Consider the following 8,862-nt stretch of genomic DNA (forward strand, 5'->3'; position numbering starts at 1 on the left):
ATCTTTCTTTCTGTTCTCTCTGTTCCCTCTGTTCTCCCTCTATTCTCCTCTGTTCTGTTCTCCTCTGTTCTCCCTCTGTTCTTGCTCTCTCGTTCTCCTCTGTTCTTCTCCTCTGTTTCTTGTTCTCCCTCTGTTCTTCGTTCTCCCTCTGTTCTGTTCTGTTCTCCTTGTCTCTTGTTCTCCTCGTTCTCCCTCTGTTCTGTTTCCCTTTGTTCCCTCTGTTCTCTGTTTTATCTTCTGTTCTGTTCCCTCTGTTCTCCTCTGTCTGTTATCTTTGTATTCTGTTCCTCCTCTGTTCTTCCTCTTTCTGTTCTCTTTTCGTTCTCCTCTGTTCTCTCTGCTGTTCTCTTGTTCTTGTCTGTTCTGTTCTCCGTCCTATTCCCTCTGTTCTGTTCTCCCTCTGTTCTCCTCTGTCTGTTCTCCTCTGTTCTGTTTCTCCTCTGTTTGTTCCTCTGTTATGTTTCCTCCTGTTCTGTTCTCCCTCTGTTCTGTCTCTCTCTATTCTCCTCTGTTCTCCGTTCATGTTCTCCTCTGTTCTGTTATCCTTCTGTTCTGTTCCCATCTGTTTGTTTCCTCCCTGTGTCTGTTTCCTCTATTCTCCTCTGTTCTGTCTCAATCTGTTCTGTTCTCTTCGTTCGTTATCATCTGTTTGTTCTCCTCTGTTCTGTTCTCCTCTATTCTCCTCTGTTCTGTCCTTGTCTGTTCTCCTCTGTTTTCTTTTTCCCTGTTGTTTCTCTGTGTTCTCCTCTGTTTCTGTTCTCCTGGTGTTTCTCCTCTGTTCTCCTCTGTTCTGTTCCTCTCTGTTCTCCTCTTTTTGTTCTCGAACTCTGTTTGTCTCCTCTGGTTCTGTTTCTCCACTGTGTTCTCCTCTGTTTCTCCCATTCTCTGTTCTGTTCCTCTCTCGTTCTACCTCTGTTCTGTTTCTCCTGTGTTCGTGTTCTCTCTGTTCGTTCCTCATCTCTGTTTGGGTTCCTCTGCTGTTCTGTTCTCTCTGTCTGTTCTTCCTTTGTTCTCCTTTGTTCTCCCTCTGTTTCCTCTGTTCTCGCCCTGTCTGTCTTCTCCTCTGTTTCTGTTTCTCCTCTGTTCTGTTCTCCTGTGTTTCTCCTCTGTTTCTCCTCTTATTCTCTGTTCTGTTCCCTCTCTGTTCTCCTCGTTCTCCTCTGTTTCTTCTCTCCCTTGTTTCTGTTCCTGTTTCCCTCTGTTCTGTTCTCTTCTGTTCTCCTCTTCGGTGTTCTGTTCTGTTCTATCCTCGTCTGTTCTGTTCTTCTCTCCTCTCTCTGTTCTGTTCTGTTCTCCTCTGTTATGTTTTGTTCTGTTTCCTCTGTTCGGTTCTACTCTTGTGTTCTCTTTCTGTTGTTCTGTTCTGTCTCCTCTGTTGCCTGTTCTCTTCTGTTCTGTTCTCCTCTTCGGTGTTCTGTTCTGTTCACTCTCTGTTCTGTCCTCTTCTGTTCTCTCTATTGGTGTTCTGTTCTGTTCTACTCTCCTCTGTTCTGTTCTGTTCTACTCTTCCTCTGTTCTGTTCTGTTCTAATTCTCCCTGCTCTCTTCTGTTGTCCTCTGTTCTGTTTTCCTCTCTCCTGTTCTGTTCTGTTCTCCTCTGTTCTCCTCTGTTCTCCTCTGTCTCCTCTTTCTTCTCTCCTCTTTTCTGTTCTGTTTCCTCTTGTTCTGTTCTTTCTGTTTCTCCCTTCGGTGTTCTGTTTCTCTTCTGTTCTCCTCTCCTCTGTTCTCCTCTGTTTCTTCTCTCCTCTTTTCTGTTTCGTTTTCCTCTGTTCTGTTCCTCTCCTCTGTTCTCCTTGTTCTCCTCTGTTCTCCTCTGTTCTTCTCTCCTTCTTTTCTGTTCTGTTTTCCTTGTTCTGTTCTCCTCTCCTCTGTCTCCTCTGTTCTCCTCTGTTCTCCCTGTGTTTCTCCTCTGTTCTTTCTCTCTTTGTCTGTTCTGTTTCCCTCTGTTCCTGTTCTTTTCTCTCTCGGTGTTCTGTTCTGTGTCTACTCTCCTCTGTTCTGTTCTCTTCTCCTCTGTTGTCCTTGTTCTCCCTCTGTTCTACTCTCCTCTGTTCTGTTCTCTTCTCCTCTGTTGTCCTCTGTTTTCTGTTCTCCTCTCCTCTGTTCTCCCATGCTCTGCTCTCATTTGCTCTGCTCTCCTCTGTTCCCCTTCCTCTGATCTCTTCTTTTCTCCACTGCTTCTGTTCTCCACTCCTCTGTTCTCCACTGTTCTGTTTCTCTCTCCTCTGTTCTCCTCTCCACTGTTCTCCTCTCCTTCAACTGTTTCCTCTGTTCTCTCTGTTCTCCTCTCCTCTGTTCTCCTCTCCACTGTTCTCCTCTCCTCTCCTCTGTTCTCCTCTGCTTCTCCTCTCCACTGTTCTCCTCTGTTCTGCTCTGTTCTCCTCTGTTCTCCTCTCCACTGTTCTCCTCTCTCTCCATGTTCTCCTCTGTTCTCCTCCCACTGTTCTCCTCTGTTCTGCTCTGCTCTGTAGATGATGAGATTAAGGTAAAAGACAGAGCATAGCTGTGTGCTGGGGAAGGAGCTGGGGTTCAGGCTGGACACACTCAGAGGCTCCAGCTGCAGAAGGAGGCTGTGGATGAGCAGCTAGCCCAGATCAGAAGCAGGAGGCTGGGGGCAGGAGACCCTCCACAGCCCCAAACGAGACGCTCCTTACCCCAGTGGTGCAGGACAGACCTCAGAGAGCCTCGTAAGCAATCTCTCTCCCTCCATCTCCGCCGCCTCTCACTGCTTGCTTAATGCAGGTATCCCTCCATCTAGCTTCTAACTGCTGCTTAATGCAGGCTATCTATAGCCTTACTCCACAAACGCAAGGCTTTTTGTTGCCTCTGCAACTTTAAATCTAGCTAATGTGTTTATTTTGCTTTCTTTTGTGCTTCACCTTCTTTATCTCTTTCTAGATGCTTAAATGGAGTCTAGAGATCTGCCCTGGCTGAGCCTAGATTTTCTCTATTCCTCCACTCAGCACTAGTCCTCTCACCTTCCTTTACTGTCTATTACTGCACCCAGCACCAGTCCTCTCACCTTCCTTTACTGTCTATTACTGCACCAGCACCAGTCCTCTCACCTTCCTTTACTGTCTATTCCTCCACCAGCACCAGTCCTCTCCTTCCTTTACTGTCTATTCCTCCACCAGCACCAGTCCTCTCACTTTTCTTTACTGTCTATACTGCACCCAGCACCAGTCCTCTAACCTTCCTTTACTGTCTATTCCTCCACCCAGCACCAGTCCTCTAACCTTCCTTTACTGTCTATTCCTGCACCCAGCACCAGTCCTCTCACCTTCCTTTACTGTCTATTCTCCACTCAGCACCAAGTCCTCTAAACTTCCTTTACTGTCTATTGCTGCACCCAGCACCAGTCCCTCTAACCTTCCTTTACTGTCTATTACTGCACCCAGCACCAGTCCCTCTAACCTTCCTTTACTGTCTATTACTGCACCCAGCACCAGTCTACTTACCTTCCTTTACTGCCTATTACTGCACCAGCACCAGTCCTCTCCCCTTCCTTTACTGTCTATTACTCCACCCAGCACCAGTCCCTCTAACCTTCCTTTACTGTCTATTCCTCCACCCAGCACAGTCCCTCTAACCTTCCTTTACTGTCTATTGCAGATACGATGTTCTCTATTGTTGAAAGATGTCTTCTGCACCACTGAATAAGGAATTCTTGAGATGTTTATAGAAGGTTTGGTTACTCGTTATTTTCGTCTTCAGCAAAAAAAAATTTTTTTTTTTAATTTTCAGCTCATAAATATATATATATATGAATCTCTGAATTTTCAACACAGTGGATACAAAATACTGCACATTTAATTTTAATGAATTGTAATTTTATTAATATTTTACAGCAAATTCTTGTAATCAAATTTACACAGGTCACCATTCCCCGTTGAAGAACTAAATGTTTGATGTCCTAGCTGTACTTTCAACACCAATCCAAGCCCGCCTGCTGTGCACCAGTCCGTGGCCTGTGACTTCCTCATTCTATAAGCACATCACCTGAACGCCTTCACACTGTCACAAATATTCACACTCCCTTACACTCACCTCTCATGCTTACAGACTAGACACCTGTTATTTCAACAGGCTACTTACTTATTATTATCGGCATACATCTCAATGTAGGTAGTCTCTTCTCACAGCTCCGGAGTCTGAGCGTTCAGGAGTAGCAGGGACCAGCTTTGGGGTCAATTCCAATTCAAGTCAGTCAATTCAGGAAGTAAATTGTCGTTCCAATTCAATAATTGAAAAAAAACAGGCATCTATTTTTCAATGACTTCTCAATAAACTGAAAAGGAGAAGATATTTATGTTAAAATGTTAAATTCAAATAATCATTTCCTGAATTGACTTCCTTCATTTCAAAAGGACCCCAACCCTGATGAGTAGCAAGCAGGGCTGTACTGTAATAAACACCAGCGACCGTAGCCGATTGAATAGTGCTTTCATTTTCACGGCAGAAAATGGATGGATGTTTGTAATTTTTCTGTTTATTATTTATTTCTGCGTAAGAATGAATGTCCCCACTGCACACTTCATTACACTGTTATATAGAGAGAGAAAAAACCCATGTCAACAGGAACCCAGAAGTGTCCAGGTGTATTTTACCACATGAACGGACGTTTCCACATGGAGTGTTTACAGTGAAGGTCCATAGGGCTTTAGATACGTGGGGTTCAGTGAGGCCTAATATACTGTAATAATATGGCATACAGGGGTCTGGGGAGGGTGTTTGAGGTTTTCCCCAGTAATCTGCAGTCGGTGTGTGTTTCAGGAACAGCAGTTGGATGAGAAGGAAGCCCGGCGCTTCCAACTGAAGATCTCTGAGCTGAGTTCCATCATCCGCAAACTGGAAGACCGCAACGCCCTCTTGTCAGAGGAAAGAAACGAACTGGTGAGCCCTTCTGACGTCTTCTAATCACAAGTATAAACTGGGTGGTTCCAGCCCTGAATGCTGATTTGCTGGAGGACCGCAATGCCCTCCTGTTTGGTTCTGGTATAGCAACCAGGTTTGGTATTGGATCAGCTTGGTTCTGGAATAACAACCAGGTTTGGTATTGGATCAGTTTGGTTCTGGAATAACAACCAAGTTTGGTATTGGATCAGCTTGGTTCTGGAATAACAACCAGGTTTGGTATTGGATCAGTTTGGTTCTGGAATAACAACAACCAGGCTTGGTGGTGGATCATTGATGTTATGGTAAAATATGGTGGTGGATCATTGATGTTATGGTAGTGGATCATTGATGTTATGGTAAAATATGGTGGGGGATCATTAATGTTATGGTAGTGGATCATTGCTGTTATGGTAAAATATGGTGGTGGATCATTGATGTTATGGTAAAATATGGTGGTGGATCATTGATGTTATGGTAAAATATGGTAGTGGATCATTGCTGTTATGGTAAAATATGGTGGTGGATCATTGATGTTATGGTAAAATATGGTGGGGGATCATTAATGTTATGGTAGTGGATCATTGATGTTATGGTAAAATATGGTAGTGGATCATTGATGTTATGGTAAAATATGGTGGTGGATCATTGATGTTATGGTAAAATATGGTATATGGTGGGGGATCATTAATGTTATGGTAGTGGATCATTGCTGTTATGGTAAAATATGGTGGTGGATCATTGATGTTATGGTAAAATATGGTAGTGGATCATTGATGTTATGGTGAAATATGGTAGTGGATCATTGATGTTATGGTAAAATATGGTGGGGGATCATTAATGTTATTGGTGAAATATGGTGGTGGATCATTGATGTTATGGTAAATATGGTGTGGATCATTGATTGTTATGGTAAAATATGGTGGTGGACATTGATGTTATGGTAAATAATATGGTAGTGTGGATCATTGATGTTATGGTAAAATAGTGGTAGGATCATTGAATGTTATGGTACTAATATGTGGTTGGATCATTGACGTTATGGTAAAATATGGTAGTTGGATCATTGATTGTTATGGTAAAATATGGTGGTGGATTCATTGATGTTATGGTAAAATATACGGTAGTGGATCATTGATGTTATGTTAAAATATTGTGTGGATCATTGATGTTATGGTAAAATATGGTGGTGGATCATTGATGTTATGGTAAAATATGGTGTGGGTGATCATTGATGTTATGGTGGAAAATATGGGGTGATCATTGGATGTTATGGTAAAATATGGTGGTATCATTGATTATATGGTGAAAATATGGTGGTGGATCATTGATATGTTATGGTGAAATATGGTGGTGGATCATTGATGTTATGGTAAAATATGGTGGTGGATCATTGCTGTTATTGGTAAATATGGTGGTGGATCATTTGATTTATGGTAATATATGGTGGTGGATCATTGATGTTATGTAAATATGGTGGTGGATCTTGATGTATGGTAAAATAGTGGTGGGGATCATTGATGTTATGGTAAATATGGTGGTGGATCATTTGATGTTATGGTAAAATTATTGGTGGTGGATCATTGATGTTATGTAAAATATGGTTGGTGGATCATTGATGTTATGGTAAAATATTGGTGGTGGATCATTTGATGTTATGGTAGTGGATCATTGATGTTATGTTATGTTATCACCAATTTGTAAGTCGCTCTGGAAAGAGGTCTGCTAAATGACTTAAATGTAAATGTAATTATGGTGGTGGATATTGATGTTATGGTAAAATATGGTGGTGGATCTTTGATGTTATGGTAAAATATGGTAGTTGATCATTGATGTTATGTAAAATATGGTGGTGGATCATTGATGTTATGGTAAACTATGTAGTGGATATTGATGTTATGTTAAAATATGGTGGTGGATCATTGATGTTATGCGTAAAATATGGTGGTGGATCATTGATGTTAAAGGGCTATTTTGCTTCACTGGTCCTGAGGCCCTTGTTAAGTCAACGGCATCATGAACTCTACCAAATACCAGGACATTTAACCAAATTACCAGACATTTAACCAAATACCAGGACATTTAACCAAATACCAGTTGCGTCTCTCAGGAGGCTGCACTTTTGCTGCAAGTTGAATCTTCCAGCAAGACAATAACCCCAACAACACACAAAACCATACAAATAACGGTTAATTGATCACAAAAATCCAACCATTTGGCACAATGGCCACCTCAGTCTCCGGACTTGAACCCCATTGAAAAACCTGTAGTTGTGAATGGAAAAAGCAGTTCTTAAGAGCAGACGAAGAATATCGAGGATTGAAGATTTCTGTATGGAGGACTAGTCTAAAAACGAAAAACCCGCCCCACCAACCCGCCCTAAGACCCCCCCACTCTCTCCCCCCATGTACTGCTCATTTTATCAGGTGCCGATAGTTTGTGGACCGACTGTCTGTGTCTAGCAAGCAGTGCTGAGAGAGCAGAGGCCCCTGCTGGACAAGAACATAATGATGACGTGTGTGTGTGTGTGGTGTGTCACGTGTATGTCTGTCCATCAGCCTTGAGCACCCTAAGAGAGGCAGAGAGACAGTTTATGCCCCTGCTGGACAAGAACGATACTTAATGGTTCTGTGTGTCTGTGTGTGTTGTGTGTGCCTGTCCGTCTAAGCTGAAGCGCCTAAGAGAGGCAGAGAGCCAGTTTATGCCCCGTGCTGGACAAGAACAAGAGGCTGAGCAGGAAGAATGAGGAGCTGGCCTACGCATTCAGACGCATGGAGAACAAACTACGCTCATTACCAGAGGAGAACATGGAAAGGGTACAGTACACACCACACACCACACACGCACACGCACACACACGCACACGCACACGCACACACACACACACAACCACACCACACACACACCCACACACCACCACACACACCACAACACCACCACACCACACACACACACACCACACACACCACACACACACACACACCCACACACACACCACACACACACACACACACCCACACCACACACACCACACACACACACACACACACCACCACACACACGCGCACGCACACACCACACTTACACACCATTCGTAAGAACAAATGCAGTAGTTATTCGTGTATTTTTCCTGGGTAAAACCATGATTACAAATCACAGAAAGACACACCCTACTCATAATAAGAAAGACACACCCTACTCATAGATAAGAAAGACACACCTACTCATTAGATAAGAAAGACACACACTACTCATAGATAAGAAAGACACACCCTATCCATAGATAAGAAAGACACACCTACTCATAGATAAGAAGAACACCCTACTCATAGATAAGAAAGACACACCTTACCTCATAGATAAGAAAGACACACCCTCCTCCATAGATAAGAAAGACACACCCTTCCTCATAGATAAGAAAAGACCCCCTACTCATTAGATAAGACAGACACAGCCTACTCATTAGATAAGAAGACACACCCTCCTCCATAGATAAGAAGACACCACCCTCCTCATAGATAAGAAAACACACCCACTCCGCATAGATAAGAAGAAAGACCACACGCCTCCTCATAGATAAGGAAAACACACCCTTACTCATAGATAAGAAAGACACACCCTACTCATTAGATAAGAAACGACACCACCCTCCTCATAAGGATAAGAAAGACACAGCCCTCTCATAGATAGAAAGACACACCCTGCCTCATTAGATAAGAAAGACCCAAGCCCCTACTCATAGATAAGAAAGACACACCCTCCTCATAATAAGAAAGACACACCCCTACTCATAGATAAGAAAGACACACCCTACCATAGATAAGAAAGACACACCCTAAACTCATAGATAAAGGAAAGACACACCCCTACTCATTAGATAAGAAAGACACACCCTCCCATAGATAAGGAAAGACACACCCTACTCATAGAATAAGAAGACACACCCTACTTTATAGATGAAAGAAAGACA

The 8,862-nt window shown here is 43.0% G+C and overlaps 1 long non-coding RNA gene across 1 annotated transcript; it reads left to right on the plus strand.

Moving 5' to 3' along the window:
- Positions 1-2,478: 2,478 nt before the first annotated feature.
- LOC139025468 (uncharacterized) lies at positions 2,479-7,697 on the plus strand. The gene is made up of 3 exons (XR_011477061.1): positions 2,479-2,686; positions 4,773-4,892; positions 7,561-7,697. It is a non-coding gene; the product is annotated as an uncharacterized lncRNA (long non-coding RNA).
- The last annotated feature ends 1,165 nt before the right edge of the window (positions 7,698-8,862 follow it).

This window comes from Salvelinus sp. IW2-2015, unplaced genomic scaffold (genome assembly GCF_002910315.2).
Source record: "Salvelinus sp. IW2-2015 unplaced genomic scaffold, ASM291031v2 Un_scaffold2738, whole genome shotgun sequence".
NCBI classification, from domain to species: Eukaryota; Metazoa; Chordata; class Actinopteri; order Salmoniformes; family Salmonidae; genus Salvelinus; species Salvelinus sp. IW2-2015.